General features: G+C 42.0%; 2 pseudogenes; both read left to right on the forward strand.

The window, feature by feature from the left end:
• The first annotated feature begins 16,757 nt into the window (after positions 1-16,757).
• LOC144580417 (ropporin-1 pseudogene) lies at positions 16,758-17,696 on the forward strand (annotated as a pseudogene).
• Positions 17,697-17,846: 150 nt separating this feature from the next.
• Positions 17,847-19,261, forward strand: LOC108589137 (RNA-binding protein 12-like; annotated as a pseudogene).
• The last annotated feature ends 1,747 nt before the right edge of the window (positions 19,262-21,008 follow it).

Below are 21,008 nucleotides of genomic sequence, written 5' to 3' on the forward strand. Positions count from 1 at the left end.
AAGTCTGTATTTCATCCTGGAATTCTGTCAACATCCTGTTTAATTTTTAAAATTTTGTATATATTAAAGTTCACTCTTTATTGATGTATGGTTCTATGGGTTTTGACGAACGTATGAGTTATGTATTTATTACTCCAGTACCAAATAGAACAGTTTCGTTATCCTGTCATTACCTTGTGTGTCCCCTTTGTAGTCATCCACCTGCCCTCCCACCAGGTGGATGACTCCCAGTGTATTCTGCGTATATTGATATAATCATATGGTTTTTGTTTTTAGTTCTGTTTCTGTAATTACACCTACTGATTTGCATATGTTGAATAAACCTTGCATCCCAGGGATAAACCCTACTTGATAGTAGTGGATTACCTTTTTGCTGTGCTGCTGGATTAGGTTTGCTAGCATTTTGTTGAGAATTTTTCCATCTCTGTTTTTTAAGGATATTAACCTGAAGTTTTCCATTTTTGTTGTGTCTCTGACATGTTTTTGTATTAGGATGATCCTGATCTCACAGAATGAGGTAGGGAGGAATTCCTCCCCTTCAGTTTTTTGGATAGTTTCAGCAGAAATGACACCAGCTCTTCTTTATACACCCAGTGGAATTCAGCTGTGAATCCCTCTGATACTGGGCTTTATCTGGTTGATAGGCTTTTTACTACTGATTCAATATTGGAACTTGTTATTGGTCTGTTCAATCATGGGAAAGTGTTTCCAGGAATTTAGCCACTTTTAGTAGGTTTTCCAGCCTGTGTGCACAGAGGTGTTCGTTATACTGTCTGAGGGTTTTTAAAAAAATATATTTCTGTTGGGTCAGTGGTAATGTCCCCTTGTCATTTATGATTGTGTTTATTTGGATCTTCTCTCTTTTTTTCTTTATTAGTCTATGTAGTGGTCTATCAATTTTTTTTTTTTTTTTTGAGACAGAGTTTCGCTCTTGTTACCCAGGCTGGAGTGCAATGGCGTGATCTCGGCTCACCGCAACTTCCGCCTCCTGGGTTCAGGCAATTCTCCTGCCTCAGCCTCCTGAGTAGCTGGGATTACAGGCATGCGCCACCATGCCCAGCTAGTTTTTTTTTGTGTGTGTGTATTTTTTAGTAGAGATGGGGTTTCACCTTGTTGACCAGGATGGTCTCCATCTCTTGACCTCGTGATCCACCCGCCTCAGCCTCCCAAAGTTCTGGGATTACAGGCGTGAGCCACCACGCCCAGCCTATCAGCCTTATTCTTTCAAATATAAATTTCTGGTTTCATTGATATTTTGTATGGTTTTTCGCATTTGAATTTCATTTAGTTTAGTGCTGATTTTAATTATTTCTTGTCTCTTGCTGGCTTTAACTGGTTTGCTCTTGTTTTTCTAGTTCCTCAAGGTGCGATATTAGGTTGTTAATTTGAGATTCTAGCTTTCTAATGTGGGCATTTAGTGCTATAAACTTTCCACTTAACACTGTTTTGGCCATGTCCCAGAGATTTTGGTATATTATATCTTTGTTCTCACTAGTTTCAAATAATTTCTTGATTTCTGCCTTAATTTCATTATTTACCCAGAAGTCATTCAGTAGCAGGTTGTTTAATTTCCATGTAATTTTATAGTTTTGAGTGCTGTTATTATTTTATTTTATTTTTATTGTCTTATGATCTGAGAGTGTGGTTGGTAGGATTTTGTTTTGTTTTCTTTTTAAATTTGTGGAGGATTGTTTTATGGCCGACTGGTCGATTTTAGAGTATGGGCCACTGAAGATGATAAGAATGTGTATTATGTTGTTTTGGAGTAGAGAAAACACAAATAAATGAAAAGACATTTTATGTTAATGAATTAGAAGAATAATATTGTTAAAATGTTCATATTGCCCAAAGCAAACTACAGCTTTAATGCACTCTGTATCAAAACTGGAAATTGTGAGGAAAGCAGCTGAAGAGAGGAACAGAAACATGGGGCAGATGGTGAAAAATTTACACCCTGGAAGAGAAATATGGACACTAATAAGGAGAGAGATAGAGAAGTATACAGATACTTAAATAAAAGGGAAGTGTGTGGAGATCCCTAATGGGCTGGAGTGATCAGGAAGAGCATGGAGAAGTTGAGCTTTTAGTCCACCAGAAAGTAAGTATGAAATGCTAGTGTGAAGTGACAGCCAGAAAGATGACACTGTTGGCTGCATTAGAAGAGAGGGAGTAATATATGTGACCTCTTTCTTACTGATCAAATACTTGGGAGAATGTATTCAGTTCTGAGTTCTTTGCATTAAAAAGTAAGTGGATAATCTGCACTGCATGAAGGTCTACAAAGACATTTAGGAGAAAAAACACAAAAAAGGATAGAATGGATATTTGAGGGATCAATTAAGGTTACTGAGTTTTCTTGCTGTTGTTGTTCGTTTGTTTGTTTTCAAGATGGAGTCTCACTCTGTCACCCAGGCTGGTGTGCAGTGGCATGATCTTGGCTCACTGCAACCTCCACCTCCCAGGTTCAAGGGATTCTCATGCCTCAGCCTCCTGCGTAGCTGCAATTACAGATATATGCCACCACGCCTGGCTAATTTTTGTATTTTTAGTAGAGATGGGGTTTCACTGTGTTGGTCAGGATGGTCTCGAACTCCTGACCTCAGGTGATCTGCCCGCCTCAGCCTCCCAAAGTGCTGGGATTACAGGCGTGAGCCACTGCACCCAGCCTTATTTTTATTTTTTATTGTTTCTTTGCTTTGCAGAAGGTTTTGAGTTTGATGTAATCCCACATGATAGGATTTTTATTTTTAAACATTTATTAAGACTTGCTTTCTGGCTTAACATATAGCATAATTTAGAAAATATTCCATGCATTGATGAAAAGTATGTTTATTCTGCAGTTGTGTAGAATGTTCTATAAATATCTGTTAGGTCCCTTTGGTCTAGAGCACGATTATGTCCAGTGTTTCTTTCCTATTTTCTGTCTCAGTGATCTGTACAGTGCTGTCAACAGGGTGTTTAAGACCCCCCTCCATGAATATATTTCTCATTACATTCTTTCATAGGTCTAGTAGCATTTGTTTTTCAATATGAGTGCTCTGGTTTGATGTGTATATATTTAGGATTGTATACTTGTCAATTGATTCCTTTATCATCATATAATTGATATCTTCTTATCAAACTGATTCCTTTATCATCATATAGTGACTTTCTTTGCCTTTGTTTATTGTTGTTGATATAAAGTCTGTTTTATCTAAGTATAGGTGAGTTTTCTGTAAACAGAATATGGTTGGATTATGTTTTAATCCATTCCACCAATCTATGTATTTTAAGTGGAACATTTAATCTATTTACATTAAATGTTAATGTTGTTCCCAACTTAATAGCAGTTATCACCTAGTTGCTTTTTCGTTTCAAGTGTGTAACTGTTTTGTAATGTCTATGAGCAGTATGGTTTGGATCTGTGTTCCCACTTAAATCTCATGTGCAATTATAGTCCCCAGTGTTGGAGGTGCAGCCTGTTGGGAGGTGATTTGATCGTGGGGGTGATTTCTTATAATGTAGCACCGTCTACTTTGATGCTGTTACTGTAATAGTAAGTTCTTGTGAGATCTGGTTGTTTAAAAGTGTGTGACACCTCTGCCTTCTCTCTTTCTCCTGCTCCAGCCACGTGAAGTAGCAGCTCCTGCTTCACCTTCTACCATGATTGTAACTTGCCTGAGGCCTCCCCAGAAACAGAGCAGATGCCTGCAGCAGCTTCCTGTAAAGCTTGCAGACCTGTGAGCCAATTAAACCTCTTTTCTTTATAAATTACACAATCTCAGATTTTTTTTTTTATGGCTGTACAAGAATGGACTAATACAGTGAAATTTATATTTCTGTGTGTTTTTATGATGGTAACGATTGACCTTTCATTTCCATGTTTAGACCTTCTTTGAGCTATGCTTGGAGGGCTGGTCTAGTGGTGATAAATTTTTTTAGTGTTTGCATGTCTGGGAAAAACATTACTTCTTCATTTATTAACTCAGTTTAGTAGGATACAAATTTATTAAAAAATTTTTTTTAAGAAATCAGAAAATAGGACCTTAATCTCAATTCATTTTTTGATAATTTTTTTTCTTTAAGAAATCAGAACATAGGACCCTAATCTCTTTTGCCTTGTAAGACTTCTCCTGAGAAGCCCACTGATAGTCTCAAGGGACTTCCTTTATAGATAATTAGACATTTTTCTGTTGGTGATTTTAAGATTTTTTTCTTTATAGTGATTTCAGGTAGTCTGATGACCACATGGCTTGGTGACATTTGTCTTGCATTATATCTTCCTTGAGTTCTGTGATTCTGTTGCATCTGGATGTCTAAGTCTCTAGGAAGACTAGGGACATTTTCCCTAATTATTTCCTCAAATAGCGTTTCCAGACTTTTTACTTTCAGTTGTCTCTCAGGAACACTTATGAGTGACTGGTTTGGACATTGTACTTCTCAAAGGCTTTATTCAGTTTTAGGAAATATTTTATAGCTTTACTTTTGCCAGGCTTGATTAATTCAAAAGATCTATATTCATGCTCTGAGATCCTTTCTTCTGCTTGGTCTAGTCTATGATTAGAGCTTTCAACTATTTTGTAATTGCTTCAATTTTTTATTTCTAGAATTTTGTTTACCTTTTAAAATTTTTTATTATACTTTATGTTCTGGGATACATGTGCAGAGTGTGTAGGTTTGTACATAGGTATACATGTGTCATGGTTGTTTCCTGCACCCCTCAACCGGTCATCTACAATAGGTATTTCTCCTAATGCTATCCTTTCTCTATCCCCCAACCCCCAACAGGCCCTGTGATGCTCTCCTCCCTGTGTCCATGTGTTTTCTCATGTGTTCAACTCCAAGTTATGAGTGAGAACATGCAGTGTTTGGTTTTCTGTTCCTGTGTTAGTTTGTTGAGAATGATGGTTTCCAGCTTCATCCACATCCCTGCAAAGGACCTTAACTCATTCTTTTTTATGTATAGTATTCCATGGTGTATATGTGTCACATTTTCTTTAGCCAGTCTATAATTGATGGGCATTTGCATTGGTTCCAAGTCTTTGCTATTGTGAACAGTGCTGCAATAAACATACGTGTGCATGTGTCTTTATAACAGAATGATTTATAATCCTTTGGGTATATGTGCAGTAATGGGATTGCTGGGTCAAATGGCATATCTTGTTCTAGATCCTTGAGGAATCACCACACTGTCTTCCACAATGGTTGAACTAATTTACACTTCCACCAACAGTGTAAAAGCATTCCTATTTCTCCACATCCTCTCCAGCGTCTGTTGTTTGCTGACTTTTTAATGATCAGCATTCTAACTGGCATGAGATGGTATCTCATTGTGGTTTTGATTTGCATTTTTCTAATGACCAGTGATGATGAGCTTTTTCATATTTGTTGGCTATATAAATGTCTTATTTTGAGAAATGTCTGTTCATATGCTTCACCCACTTTTTGATGGGGTTGTTTTTTTCTTGTAAATTTGTTTAAGTTCTTTGTAGATTCTGGATATTAAACCTTTGTCAGATGGATAGAATGAAAAAATTTTCTCCCATTCTGTAGGTTTCCTGTTCACTCTGATGATACTTTCTTTTGCTGTGCAGAAGCTCTTTAGTTTAATTAGATCCTACTTGTCAATTTTGGCTTTTGTTGCTATTTGCTCTTGGTGTTTTAGTCATGAAGTCTTTGCCCATGTCTGTGTCTTGAATGGTGTTACCTAGGTTTTCTTCTAGGGTTTTTATGGTTTTAGATATTACATTTAAGTCTTTAATCCATTTTGAGTTAATTTTTGTATAAGATGTAAGGCTGGGACCCAGTTTCAGTTTTATGCGTATGACTAGCCAGTTTTCCCAACACCATTTATTAAATAGGGATTCCTTTCCCCATTGCTTGTATTTATCAGGTTTGTCAAAAATCAGATGATTTTAGATGTGTGGCATTATTTCTGAGGCCTCTGTTCTGTTCCACTGGTTTATGTATCTGTTTTGGTATTAGTACCATGCTGTTTTTGTTACTGTGGCCTTGTAGTATAGTTTGAAGTCAGGTAATGTGATGCCTCCAGCTGTTATTTTTGCTTAGGATGTCTGGGCCATACAGGCTCTTTTTTGGTCCCATATGAAATTTAAGGTAGTTTTTTCCCCAATTATATGAAGAAAGTCAATGATAGCTTGATGGGGATAGCATTGAATGTATAAATTACTTTGGGCAGTATGGCCATTTTCATGATATTAATTCTTCCTATCCATGAGCATGGAATTTTTTTCATTTGTTTGTGTTCTCTGTTCTCTTATTTCCTTGAGCAGTAGTTTGTAGTTCTCCTTGAAGAGGTCCTTCACATCCCTTGTAAGTTGTATTCCTAGGTATTTTATTCTCTGTGTAGCAATTGCAAATGGCAGTTCACTCATGATTTGGCTCTGTCTGTTATTGGTGTATAGGGCATGCTTGTGATTTTTGCATGTTGATTTTGTATCCTGAGACTTGCTGAAGTTGCTGATCAGCTTAAGGAGATTTTGGGCTGAGATGATGGGGTTTTCTAAATACACAATCATGTCATCTGCAAACAGAGACTATTTGACTTCCTCTCCTCCTATTTGAATACCCCTTATTTCTTTCTCTTGTCTGATTGCCCTGGACAGATCTTTCAATACTTGTTGAATAGGAGTGGTGAGAGAGGGCATCCTTGTCTTTCCCAGTTTTCAAAGGGAAAGCTTCCAGGTTTTGCCCATTCAATGTGATTTTGGCTGTTGATTTGTCATAACTAGCACTTTTTATTCTGAGTTTATTGAGGAATTTTTTTCATGAAAGGGTGTTGAATTTTATCAAAGGTCTTGTCTTCATCGATTGAGATAATCACGTGGTTTTTGTCATTGGTTCTGTTTATGTAATGAATTACATGTATTTATTTGCATATGTTGAACCAGCCTTGCATCCCAGGGATGAAGCTGACCTGATTGTTGTGGATACGCTTTTTAATGTGGTGCTGGATTTGGTTTGCCAGTATTCTATTGAGAATTTTTGCATTGATGTTCATCAGGGATATCGGCCTGAAATTTTCTTTTTTTGTTGTGTCTCTGCCAGGTTTTGGTATGAGGATGATGGTGGACTCATAAAATGAGGTAGAGAGGAATCCCTCTTTTTCTATTTTTTGGAATAGTTTCAGAAGAAATAGTAGCAGCTACTCTTTTTACATCTGGTAGAATTCAGCTGTGAATTTATCTGGTCCTGGGCTGTTTTTGGTTGGTAGGCTATTACTGCCTCAAATTCAGAACTTATTATTGGTGTATTCTGGGATTTGACTTTTTTTTCTGGTTTAATCATGGGTGGATGTATGTGTCCAGGTATGTATCAATTTCTTTTAAATTTTCTAGTTTATTTGCATAGAGGTGTTTATAGTATTCTCTGATAGTAGTTTGTATTTCTGTGGTATCAGTGGTGATATTCCCTTTATCAGTTTTTATTGTGTCTAATTGATTCTTCTCTTTTTGTCTTTATTAGTCTGGCTAGCAGTCCATCCGTTTTGTTAATGTTTTCAAAAAAACCACCTCCTGAATTCATTGATTTTTTGAAGGGTTTATCATGTCTCTATCTCCTTCAGTTCTCCTCTGATCTTAGTTATTTCTTGTCTTCTGATAGATTTTGAATTTGTTTGTTGTTGCTTCTCTAGTTCTTTTAATTGTGATGTTAGAATGTCAATTTTAGACACCCTTTGCTTTCTCCTGTGGGCATTTAGTGCTACAGGTTTCCCTCTAAACACTGTTTTAGCTGTGTCCCATATATTCTGGTACATTGTATCTTTGTTCTCATTAGTTTCGAGAGTTATTTATTTCTGCTTTAATTTTGGTATTTACCAAGTAGTTATTCAGGAGCAGATTGTTCAGTTTCCACGTGATTGTGTGGTTTTGAGTGAGATTCTTAATTCTGAGTTATAATTTGATTGCACTGTGGTCTGAGAGGCTGTTATGATTTCTGTTCTTTTGCATTTGCTGAGGAGTGTTTTACTTCCAATTATGTGGTCGATTTTAGAATAAGTGCAATGTGGTGCTGAGAAGAATGTATGTTCTGTTGATTTGGGGTGGAGAGGTCTGTAGATGTCTATTAGGTCCTCTTGGTCCAGAGCTGAGTTCAAGTCCTGAATATCCTTGTTAATTTTCTGTCTCATTGATCTGTCTAATACTGACAATGGGGTGTTAAAGTCTCCTGTTGAGAAACATTAAGTTAACCCTGCCCCCATGGCTCCCTTGTGGAGAATACCTTTTAGTTTGTAATCAGTGGTCAGCAGGTAACAGCTGTCTACTTGGAACACGTTTGAGTTATGAGTAAATACAGAACACCTGTTTATTAATAATGATAACCTGTTAAGAGAGAATAAATACCTGGGTCAGAATGTGCTCAGGGCCTTCAGCTTGGAATGCTGTCAGCCACGGAGGCTCTCAGCTCAGTAGGCTGCTGGCGCCCTGGATAGACCCACTCTGCCGTTCTATCTGGGTGTCTGCCTCTCATTGCCTTTACTGCTGCCTGGGTGGTGGGCTCCAGGCTCAGCTGGTACTTGGTATGTAGACCCAGATGTGAGGCTCGAACCTGGGATGAAGAGTTGCCTGAACAGTGGAGAGAGGAGAGGCTAAGCTGAAGATATCCTGAGTACTCCTGAAAAAATCTCCCAGGGTAAGTTGGGAGTTCGGAATTAGCCGGAGAACTCCTGAAAAAATCTCCCAGGGTGAGCTGGGGGAGCTTGGTAATATTGGGGTAACATGGGACAAGGGTTGAGCAAGCGAGAAGCTGGTTCTGGTTTGCTTTGTCAGCTGCTTATAAGAGGAATTAAAGGTGGTACTGACAGCTTAACACAGTTTTTTGATGTGGTTGAGGAATTTTGTCCCTGGTTGCCTGAGCAGGGAGCATTGAGCATAGAAGAATGGGGAAAACTGGGTACTGCTTTAAGGAAGGCACAAAGAGAAGGAGAAAAGGATATTTATATTCCAGTGTGGTCCCTTTGGGCTTTGGTGCCTTCTGCCCTGGAGCTGTTTCAGACAAAAGATGAGGTGAAGGATTCAGGAGAAGATTCAGGAGAGGAAAGGGAGTGTGAGGAAGTATGTAAAGAAATTATAGAGCAAAAAATGAGAAGTCAAATGAGGAAAGGGTGTGCCTGTCAGCCCCCCACTCAGTATCTTGTCGGACGGCCAGTTCCTCCCGGTATGTCTCCATTAAAGGAGTTGGAAGCTTCCTCAAGAATGAAATTGGCTGCTCCTGTTGTGGTGTGTAATACGGTAACAGGTTTCATCCAAACCAGTATTCAACAAGCGAGAAAAGAGGGAGATTTGGAGGCAAAGCAATTTTCAGTTGTTGTACACTGTCAAGATCAGCAGGGGCAAGTACGGGTTGCTTTTGAGCCCTTTCCCTTCAAATTGCTGAAGGAGTTTAAACAGGCTTTCAGCCAGTATGTGCCTGGGTCTCTGTGCTAGGATTATTAAAGAACATAGCTACTTCTTACCGGCTGATTCCAATAGACTGGGATTCTCTAACCCAAACTTGTTTGCCTTCTCAGTTTTTACAGTTTAAGACCGGGTGGACTGACGAGGCTAATATTCAAGCTAATATGGATGTTAATGTTTAGCCTGCGATTAATATTGCCATGGAAGAGCTTACAGGGACTCGTGCAGGGGCTTCTCTGCAGGCACAAGCTATTATGGCCGATTTAGTCAGAGAGCAAATTAGGAAAGTATGTTTAAGAGCTTGGGAGAAAATTACATCAGGAAGTGGGGGGGGGGGGGTAAAAAAAACCCTTCCTTTAGAGCTGTTAAGCAGGGGCCTAAAGAGCCATATGCTGACTTTATAGCTTGATTGCAAGAAGCTGTGAGAAAGGCCGTATCAGACACAGAGGCTCAGGATATTGTTTTATGCTTCCTAGCATTTGACCATGCTAATTCTGAATGCCAGGCTGTTTTGCAGCCACTTAAAGGGAAAGTTCACTTTGTAGATTACATCAAGGCATGTGATGGAATGGGGGAAATTTGCATAAAGCTGCTTTGCTGGCACAAGCTATGGCTGGACTTAAAAAGGATGTGGTTTTTCCTGGAGAGTATTACAATTGTGGGAAAAAAGGTCATACAGGAAAGGAATGTAGGAAGAGACAAAAAACAAGGCCTTTACATATTTTAAAGCGAAAGGGTACTGAGCCTGGAGTATGTCCCAGATCTAGAAAAGGAAGGCATTGGGCAAATCAATGTCATTCAAAATTTGACAAGGAATGAAATCTGATGTAGGGAAATGGGCTGAGGGGTCCATCTCAGGCCCTGATCCAAACCGGGGTCTCTACGAGCTATTTCCTCATCCCTGTACAATGCTTGTTCCCCATCACAACTGGGAGCACAGCAGATTTGCGCAGCTCTCAAAAAGTAAGCACCTTGCCAGGAGAGCAACTGCAAAAAATATCTACAGGAGTTTGTGGCCCTTTACCCCTGGAATCGTAGGTTTACTTCTAGGAAGATCTAGTCTTACTGCTCAAGGAGTTAGAATTCATACAGGAGTTATTGATGCGAACTTTATAGGGGAAATTCGAATTGGAGTGTCTTCCTCCACGCCTGGGAATGCTGAGCCTGGGGAACGCATAGCACAGCTTTTAGTTGTACCATCTGAGAAAACAGGAAAAAGTGGAACTAAACGAACAAGAGGATTTGGAGGTACAACCAGATAAGACAGCAGTATATTGGGTAAATCAAATTACTGGTAAATGTCCTACATGTGAGATTATGATTCAGAGAAAGAAATGTAAAAGATTGGAAGGTACGGGAGCAGATGTTTCTATCATTTCTTTCCAGTATTGGCCAGTTTCTTCTCCCATGGAAAATGCTCAGTTCAATGTGCTGGGAGTAGGACGGGCCTCTGAAGTACATCGAAGCAGTTGCATTTTAACCTTCGAGGGGCCTGAGGGCCAGCCTGGAACTATTCAGCCTATTGTAATGCAAATCCCTGTTAATTTATGGGGAAGAGATTTGTTATAGCAATGGGAAGCTCTGGTTTTAATACCTGAAAAATCATATAGTCCCCCAGGCCACCAAATGATGCAGGATAAGGGCTATGTGCCTCTGGGATGGGATTGGAAAAAAATTTGCAGAGTCCAAGGGAATCTTTAGAAATTAAAGGACAAAATTCTCATCAGGACTTAGGATATTCTTTTTGCTGATGGCCATTGTTAAGCCTCCACAGCCTATCGCTTTGAAATGGATGACAAATCTATATGGATAGGGCAGTGGCTGCTAACAGAAGAAACACTGGAGGCTTTGGAAAATTCAGTTACGCAACAATTAGAAAAAGGACATTGCTCCCACATTTCCACCATGGAATTCTCCTGTTTTTGTCATAAAAAGGAAATCGGGGAAATGGAGAACGTTAATAAAGCTTGAAGTAATCAATGCCGCGATACAACCCATGGGAACTTTACAGCCCGGTTTGCCTTCTCCAGTTATGATCTCAAGGACAGGCCATTGCGGAGCGAATGCACCTTTCCCTTAAGCAGCAGCTATGGAAACTACAAGGAGGGGACAAAGAATATAGAGGCCCACAAATGCAGTTAAATCTGGCATTGCTGGCTTCGAATTTTTTAAGCCTGCCAAGGGGATAAAGCAACCTGGGGAGGAGAACTTAGGGCAGTTGATCTGGTGGGGATACCCACTCACAAAAGATTGGGAAAGAGGTAAGGTAATAACCTGGGGGAGAGGATTTGCTTGGGTTTCTTCAGCTCCAAATCAACAACCAGTGTGGGTACCATCCAAGCATTTAAAGCCATACTGTGAACTAGATGCCAAAAAGACTTGCAGAGGACCCTCAGTCACAGAGATGGCGAGACTCACATCAAGGTGGAGTACTGTTCCCACAAGGAGAACATGCCAAACATCACAAGGACTCGGGGTCAAATTAAGAAGCTTTCACAAGTAGTGGAGGAAACCATGAAGCTTGCAGGAGAGCCGGTTATGGCGGTTATGATGACGGTTATCGCCATTCAGGGAGTCTTTCTGGAGCTGGGGCAGAAGTAGGAGTTTCACATACTGGGCATGCATTCTTTTTTTTTTTAATTTGTTTATTTTTATTTTTTGGGGGGCATGTATTCTTTCCTTCCTTTATTGACATATGATCTCTGGCCTTAGTATTTTCTGTAATAATCTAGGGAAAGCAATGTTTCGGCCATCAAACCCTGAATACAGATGAAGTAAAGAATGGTCCCTTAGGTTAAAAACGTTAATCTGGAGAGATTGTGTTGTGATAGAGGCTGAGGTGCTGCGCAGCAGTTCCTGTGGAATTATTATTGTTTCTTGGTCCCCTAAGGGGATACTTAGCATCGATTGCACCGGTCAGTCCTCTTGTAGTAACATGAATTCAGATGGTGGATAAAGAACTACAATTATTTAGAATTCATGCATACTGAGATTAACAACTCTATCGTCTGGAGAGATGGGGATTAATAGAACCACGACCAAAAATAGTATGGCCAATGTTAAGAGCTGAAGACAAAGAAACTTTGAAAAATACCTATGGCCCCAAAACCAATAAAAGTCTAGGAAGGAAAAAATATAATAGAGAATCAGGCGCTAATTCTTACTCATTTGTGGGAGGAAAACCCCGAAGAAGCCGAGGCAAGGGTGTGAGGCCTCAGTCTGCTCTCATATAAATATATGATTAGAAAAGAATTAGAGATATAGTTACATAGCTATTCCTATATATAATAAATAATCACATAGCTATTCACATGTAATCATAAATATGTGTGTGTGTGTGTGTGTGTGTGTGTGTGTATATATATATATAATGATATAATCTTTAATCTTACTAATAAGTCTCAGGTTAAGATGTATGGGACTGAAGTGGCATTGGAAAGAGGTGACCCTAAGGCAAGATGCTCTAAGCCCTCAGTCACGTCCACGCTGGAGGGCGCCTCGGCTGTTCGGCAGTGCCAGCGCTGTGAAAGCACCTGCTGTTTAGCCAGCTAGGGAAGGAGATATCCAAGATGGCCAAGACGTCTCCTTCCTTGGGGGAGTTAGGAGAAAACTCTGCTCTTTGAAGCTCTTGTGCGAGGCCTGGCGGCTGTCAGGGAGGCCCGCAGGCATCCGGGGGCTTAACTGTCTCTACGTGATGCTGCGCTTCAGTAGTCACGTTCCCTGTCTACTTTTGTGTTCTGTTTCTGCACCTGGTTCCTCTCTCAAAAGATAAGAATTAGTAACATAAATCTTAGTGACCTTGTTATTTCTTGACAAGTTTGAAAAAAGTGCTCATGCCTTAAGTTTTTTCCTCACCTCGGCCTCTTGAAAATCCCGAGCCACTGTCTCCATGACACGTGATTTACCTGACCCTATCACTGACCACCATTACTTCACCCTACTTACCCTTCCCCCTGTTTTGTTCTCAATAAAAGTCAGAGTGTCCAGGCACTCAGGGCCACTGCCAGACTCTGCATTTTGGTTGGCAGTGGACCCCTGGGCCCAAATTCTTTTCTCTATCTCTGTCTTGTGTTTTTATTTTCAGTTTCTTGTCTCCACACCAGCAGGGAGGGGCTTACAGGACCCTGTAGGGCTGGACCCTACATTCATTAGAAGTTTAGAAGAAATAAAAGCTCTTTAGATTCAGAAGTGTGTTAAACCTCCCATGTCTTGTGGTGGTGGGAAAGTTGCAGATAGACTTCATTAATTCTAAAGGTGTAATGAGACTGAACATAATCAGGAGAGAAAAAAAATCACCTGGAAATGTCTTTAGACAGCAAGCAAGGAGAGGGGACCCAGAAGACCCTCGATGCCCCTTTTCAGCCGGAAGTATTTACAGAAGAATGACCTTTGCCCCATTTCCCAAAAGATTTCTGGGTCCCAATTCCTTAAGGAATAAATGTAAGAGTAGGCAGTTAGTCAGACTTTGAGGTGTTTGGGAGAGCTGCTGATGGATTGCCGTGCTAAAATTGGGATGAAAACACTCGGAGGATCTGATTGCTGTTGTGATTATGTTATTGATCTGTTTTGTTTCTGTGAAGTCTGCAGGTGTAGATCCAGAATTCTCTGAGAAATGGTTCACCAGGATAGAGCAGTGCTGGCTTACCTAGCTTTGTTAAAACAAAAAAGGGGGAGGATGTTGAGAAACAGTAAGTTTACCCTGCCCCTATGGCTCCCTTGTGGAGACCATCTTCTAGTTTGTAATTAGTGGTAAGTGAGTAACAGCTGCCTACTTGGACTATTTTTGAGTTAAGTAAATACAGAACACCTGTTTATTAATAATGATCACCTGTTAAGAGAATAAATACATGGGTCAGAGTCTACTTGGGGCCTTCAGCCTGGGATGCTGTCAGCCCCTGAGAGTCTCAGCTCGATAGGCTGCTGGTACCCCGACAGACCCACTTCGTTATTCAATCTGAGTGTCTGCCTCTCGTCACTTTCAGCACCACCTGGGTGGGAGTCTCCTGGCTGAGCGGGTACTCAGTAGTCTCCCAGTATTATTGTGTGGGAGTCTAAGTTTCTTTGTAGGTCCCTAAGAACTTGCTTTGTGAATCTGTGTTCTCAGGTATTGGGTGCATGTATATTTAAGATGCTAAGGTCTTGTTGCGCTGATCCCTTTACCATTATTTAATGCCCTTCTTTGTCTTTTTTGATCTTTGCTGGTTTAAAGTCTGTTTTATCAGAAACTATGATTGCAACCCCTGCTTTTTTTTTCCATTTTCTTGTTAAATCTTCCTCCATCCCTTTATTTTAAGCCTATGTGTGTCCTTGCACATGAGATGGGTCTCCTGAATGCAGCACATGATGCGTCTTGACTCTTTATCCAATTTGCCAGTCTGTGTCTTGTAACTGGGGCATTTAGCCCATTTAAATTTAAGGTTAATATTATATGTGAATCTGAGTCTGATATCATCGTGCTAGCTGGTTATTGTGACCATTAGTTGATGCAGTTTCTTCATAGTGTCAATGGTCTTTACAATTTGGTATGTGATTGGCAGTGGCCAGTTTTTCCTTTCCATATTTAGTGCTTTCTTCAGGAGCTCCTGTAAGGCAGGTCTGATCATCACAAAATCTCAGCATTTTCTTGTCTGTAAAGGATTTTATTTCTCCTTCACTTATGAAGCTTAGTTTGGCTGGATATGAAATGCTGGGTTGAAAATTCTTCTAAGAATGTTGAATATAGGCCCCCACTCTCTTCTGACTTGTAGGGTTTCTGCAGAGAGCTCTGCTGTTAGTCTGATAGGCTTCCCTTGGTTGGTAACCTGACCTTTGTCTCTGGCTGCCCTTACATTTTTTCATTCATTTCCACCTTGGTGAATCTGACAATTATGTGTCTTGGGGTTGTTCTTCTTGAGGAGTATCTTTGTGGTGTTCTCTGTATTTTTTGAATTTGAATGTTGACCTGCCTTGCTAGGTTGGGGAAGTTCTCCTGGGTAATATCCTGAAGAGTATTTTAACTTGGTTCCATTCTCTCCATCACTTTCAGGTACACCAATCAAATGTAGGTTTGGTCTTTTCACATAGTGCCATATTTCTTAGAGGCTTTGTTTGTTTCTCTTTATTCTTTTTTCTCTAATCTTGCCTTCATGCTTTACTTTTAATCCTCAGTCTCTGATATCCTTTCTTCCACTTGACTGATTCAGCTATTGATTCGATTTTTATTGTTTTAAGATTCTTCACAGAAAGTACGTTCTCATTGACCATACCTGGGGCAGTCAAGTACACTGCATCTTCCCACCAGATGCAATGGATTAGCACAGAATTATTTTGGAGAAGAGTTGGTAGGAGATAGTAAAATATAAAACAATGTCAGTGATACAATAATTCCTTCCTGTCATTTTAGATAGTCTCATAAGGTCCCCCTTGGTACAGTATGGCTTCCCAGTGTTATACTAATTATTCAAAGGCTAATTATTCAAAGTTTTAGAAAATTTTAGATTTATAAAAGCATCCCAAAGAGTTTCCATATAGCTCACACTTTAAATCGAGCATCTTCCAATACCGCAGGAATTCATCAAAAGTAAGAAAGATCTGAGTACCTTACTGGTAACCCTGGACCTTAGTCAGATTTCACAACTTTACAGCTGTGTCTTTCTGTTACGTGATCTTCTCTGGGATTCTACATTGTTCTTTTCTTACAGTCTTCTCAGGTCAAAGCTTCCTTCCATCTCTCCCTGTGTCACGGCCTTAACTTCTGAGGAGTACCCGTCAGGTTTTCTGCAGGATGTCCACCTATTGTCAGTCTGATGCTTTTCACATGAGGATCCTGAGGTGATGGTTCCCAGGAAGAAGACCTGAGACTCCTACCTCACAGATAGTGTTGACCTTGATCACTTGGCTAAGGTGGCAGCTGCCAGATCTCTCCATCATAGAACTATTTTTCTTCTCCTCTTCTTATATAGGGAGGAAAGAAAAGAGATATTAAGCTCCACCTCCTGGACGGGGTTGCATTGACTTACTTTATTTAGATTTCTCTGTAAGGAAGATTTGTCTCGTTCCTCCCTTAATTCCTTTTGTAAAAAGAATTTCTCAACATCTACTAAATAGCTTTATCCAGGATGAATGAAGACCTGCTCCATGAGTTGGCACTTGCCTCAAAGTCTCATTTTGTTCAAGTTTAACTGAAATCACCTCAAATTCAAGCAAGATCCCATTATCTGCTGAGTTCCTTCTCCTCTCCCAGGGTCAGGCAGAGGGGGAGCTGGGTCACGTCTCAGATGTTGCTTTTCAAGCTGTGTGCAGATTGGCAGCATCAGCGTCACCTCCAAGCTGGCGGAGGCGGAGCGTTCACGGTCCTAATGCTAACGGCGGTCGTGCCCCGCCGTTGCTGTTCCCCCGGCGGCTGTTGGCCTCCCCGCCTAGCTTCTACTGGTCTCCTTCTGCCAAGGGTGGGAGGCACTGGATCTCTCCCCACATCTCTCGCCTGAGGTCAGGTGCCAGGTATCGCCTGAAGCCAGACAGCCTGTTTGGGAGCGAGCCTGAGATCACCCAATCAATGGCTCAGCCAGATGAGCAAACAACCATCCCCCCGGCGTTTTCCCACACGCGGAGGCGATTCACGATGGCTGCCATCCTGGCGCAGCCGCAGGACCTCCTCCGGTTCGCAGCTGGCTATTTTGAGGCCCTGTGCGGTGGAGAGAGTTACCCGGCAAGGGAGCAGCCTGAGCAAGTCGGTCCGTGTAACGGGGCGGGACTAAGGCCTGAGCTGTCAAAGACCCTGCATTCTCGGGTTGCGGGCAGACTGATCTTCATGCAGATGAGCTGACCCCGATGTGGAAGGCGCCGAATCTACCAAAAGATGTTTACTATTGTGATGAACGCGGGTTGCTTCACGGAGGAGATTTAGTGGCTAAAGTTCTTAGCCCTTGCTTCCAGCGCTCTGGGAGTTACCATCACCGAAACTCTCAGGACACTGTGTGAGGTCTTATGTGAGCACGATGGGGGGCCGCCCCGATACCTTTCAGCACGTTCTAATTTCTCTACCCGTGTACTGCTGAACTGGATGCGCAGACCTCAGCATCACACTTCAGCCGGATGCTAAGCTACACTCAACAGGAAGTAACTGGTCCTGATGGTATGATCACAGTCAGTGACTTTACCCAAAACCCCAGGGTTCAGCTGGAGTAAATGCACAAGTTTGGCAATTTTAAAGGAAGATACAGAGATGATCGTACGACAGTGACTGAACCCATGATACCCTCCAAAATCGACTTTCCTGTACAACTGGTACACACTAATAAACAATTAACAGACAGGAAAAAAAAAAATTGTTCCCTAACCTGTCTCTCGTAGCAAAGTCACTTTTATAACAGTTTACAAGGATTTTCGTGAAGCTGCGAAGGAGGTGGTGGCTGCGGTGGGCTCTGGGCAGCCGTTCGGGCTGGGGCTGTCGGCCGCGGGGCGGCGCGCGGGGGGTAATTCCAGGTCTGGGTTCTGGTGCCGCGCAGCTTTCCCTGTCTAAAAGTTGATTTTAATTGGTTGCCCACAGGATTGACTTGGCTTCTACTTCTTGTTAAGAAAACACATCTCTTGTTTTATCAGGCCTGTGTGGTTTCAGCGCAGCCTGGCTGTGGTCATCCGTTTGCAAGGTCGCCCAATTGTGGCGGGGACCATGGACATTCGCCACTTCTCTGGATTGACCATTCCTGATGGGGGCATGCATATTGTAGGGGATGAACTGGGTGAGGCTTTCATCGTTTTTGCCACTGATGAAGATGCAAGGCTTGGTACGATGCGTGCAGGTGGTACAATTAAAGGGTCAAAAGTAACACTATTGTTGCATAGTAAAACGGAAATGCAGAATATGATTGAACTGAGTCGTAGGCGTTTTGAAACTGCCAACTTAGATATACCACCAGCAAATGCCAGTAGATCAGGACCACCACCTAGCTCAGGAATGAGTGGCAGGGTAAACTTGCCTACGACAGTATCCAACTTTTAACAGTCCTTCGCCCAGTATAGTTACTGCCACCACTTCTGTTCATGAAAGCAACAAAAACGTACAGACATTTTCCACAGCCAGCATAGGAACAGCTCCTCCAAATATGGGGGCTTCCTTTGGGAGCCCGACGTTTAGCTCAACTGTTCCAAGCACAGCCTCTCCAATGAACACAGTCCCACTGCCACCAATTCCTCCAATTCCAGTGATGCCATCTCTGCCACCAATGCCATCCATTCTCCCAATTCCAGTTCCTCCTCCAGTACTTACATTGCCTCCTGTGCCCTCGATTCCCCCAGTTCCTTCCGTGCCACCCATGACCCCACTGCCGCCCATGTCGGGTATGCCACCCTTGAATCCGCCACCTGTGGCACCTCTACCTGCTGGAATGAATGGCTCTGGAGCACCTATGAATTTGAACAATAACCTGAACCCTATGTTTCTGGGTCCATTTAATCCTGTTAACCCTATCCAGATGAACTCTCAGAGCAGTGTGAAGCCACTTCCCATGAACCCTGATGATCTGTATGTCAGAGTGCATGGAATGCCCTTCTCTGCAATGGAAAATGATGTCAGATTTTTTTCCGTGGGCTCCGCGTTGATGCAGTGCATTTGTTGAAAGATCATGTAGGTTGAAATAATGGGAATGGACTGGTTAAGTTTCTCTCCCCTCAAGTTACATTTGAAACTTTGACACGAATCCAAATGCTGATGATTCAACACTATGTGGAAGTTAGCCCTGCCACAGAGAGACAGTAGGTAGCTGCTGGAGGCCATATCACTTTTAAGCAAAATATGGGACCTTCTGGACAAGCTCATCCCCCTGCTCAGACACTTCCCAGGTCAAAATCGCCCTGTGGGTAGAAAAGATCAAGGTCAAGATCACCACATGAAGCTGGTTTTTGTGTTTACTTGAAAGGGCTACCGTTTGAAGCAGAAAACAAACATGTAATTAATTTTTTTAAAAAGCTGGATATTGTGGAAGATGGCATTTATATAGCTTATGGACCCAGTGGGAAAGCAACTGGTAAAGCCTTTGTAGAGTTCAGAAATGAGGCTGACTATAAGGCTGCTCTGTGTCATCATAAACAGTACATGGGCAATCGCTTTACTCAAGTTCATCCAATAACTAAGAAAGGTATGCTAGAAAAGATAGCTATGATTCAAAAAAGACCGCAGAACTTCAGCTGTGACCAGAGGGAAATGATACTAAACCCAGAGGGTGATGTCAGCTCTGCCAGGGTCTGTGCCCACATAACAAATATTCCATTCAGCATTATCAAGATGGATGCTCTTCAGTGCCTAGAAGGAATCCCAGTGGATGAAAATGCTGTACAAGTTCTTGTTGATAACAATGGGCAAGGTCTGGGACAGGCCTTGGTTCAGTTTAAAAATGAAGATGATGCACGTAAGTCTGAACGCTTATGCCGTAAAAAACTTAATGGGAGAGAAGCTTTTGTTCATGTAGCTACCCTAGAAGATATGAGAGAGATTGAGAAAAATCCCCCTGCCCAAGAGAAAAAGGGATTGAAGATGTCTGTGCCAGGTAATCCTGCTGTTCCAGGAATGCCCAGTGCAGGAATACCTAGTGTCGGAGGTGAAGAGCATGCCTTCCTGACCGTAGCATCAAAGGAAGCTGACAATGGGCCTCCATTTAACTTTCCTGGTAATTTTGGTGGATCAAATGCCTTTGGGCCACCAATCCCTCCTCCAGGATTAGGAGGGGCCTTTGGTGATGCTAGGCCTGGTATGCCTTCAGTTGGAAACAGTGGTTTGCCTGGTCTAGGATTGGAGGTTCCGGGTTTTGGAGGTGGACCAAACAACTTAGGTGGGCCATCGGGATTTAGAGGGGGCCCTCAGAATTTTGGAAATGGCCCTGGTAACTTAGGCGGTCCCCCTGGCTTTGGAAGTGGCCCTCCTGGTTTTGGAAATGCCCCTGGGCATTTGAGTGGGCCACCAGCTTTTGGGCCTGGCCCTGGCCCAATCCATATTGGTGGTCCCCCTGGCTTTGGAAGTGGCCCTCCTGGTTTTGGAAATGCCCCTGGGCCTTTGAGTGGGCCACCAGCTTTTGGGCCTGGCCCTGGCCCAATCCATATTGGTGGTCCCCCTGGCTTTGGAAGTGGCCCTCCTGGTTTTGGAAATGCCCCTGGGCATTTGAGTGGGCCACCAGCTTTTGGGCCTGGCCCTGGCCCAATCCATATTGGTGGTCCCCCTGGCTTTGCATCTAGTTCTGGAAAACCAGGACCGACAGTAATTAAAGTCCAGAACATGCCCTTTGCTGTGTCTATTGATGAGATTTTAGATTTCTTTTATGGCTGTCAAGTAATCCCAGGTTCAGTGTGTTTAAAGTACAGTGAAAAGGGTATACCCACAGGTGAAGCCATGGTGGCCTTTGGGTCTCGGGATGAAGCCACAGCTGCTGTCATTGACTTGAATGACAGGCCTGTAGGTTCCAGAAAAGTGAAACTTGTATTAGGGTAGCCATTCACTTCATTCTTTATATGGTAGATCTTCATACTGCTGTGATTAATGCGTCCAGATTGTTTTCCTAGTATTTCCAGGTTAGAACCTGTGGATTGTTTCAATTGCATATAGCTTGGTTTCCATAACATACAGCATTGGTTGACTGTTTGTAG

The sequence above is a fragment of the Callithrix jacchus genome, chromosome 2 (genome assembly GCF_049354715.1).
Source record: "Callithrix jacchus isolate 240 chromosome 2, calJac240_pri, whole genome shotgun sequence".
NCBI lineage: Eukaryota > Metazoa > Chordata > Mammalia > Primates > Cebidae > Callithrix > Callithrix jacchus.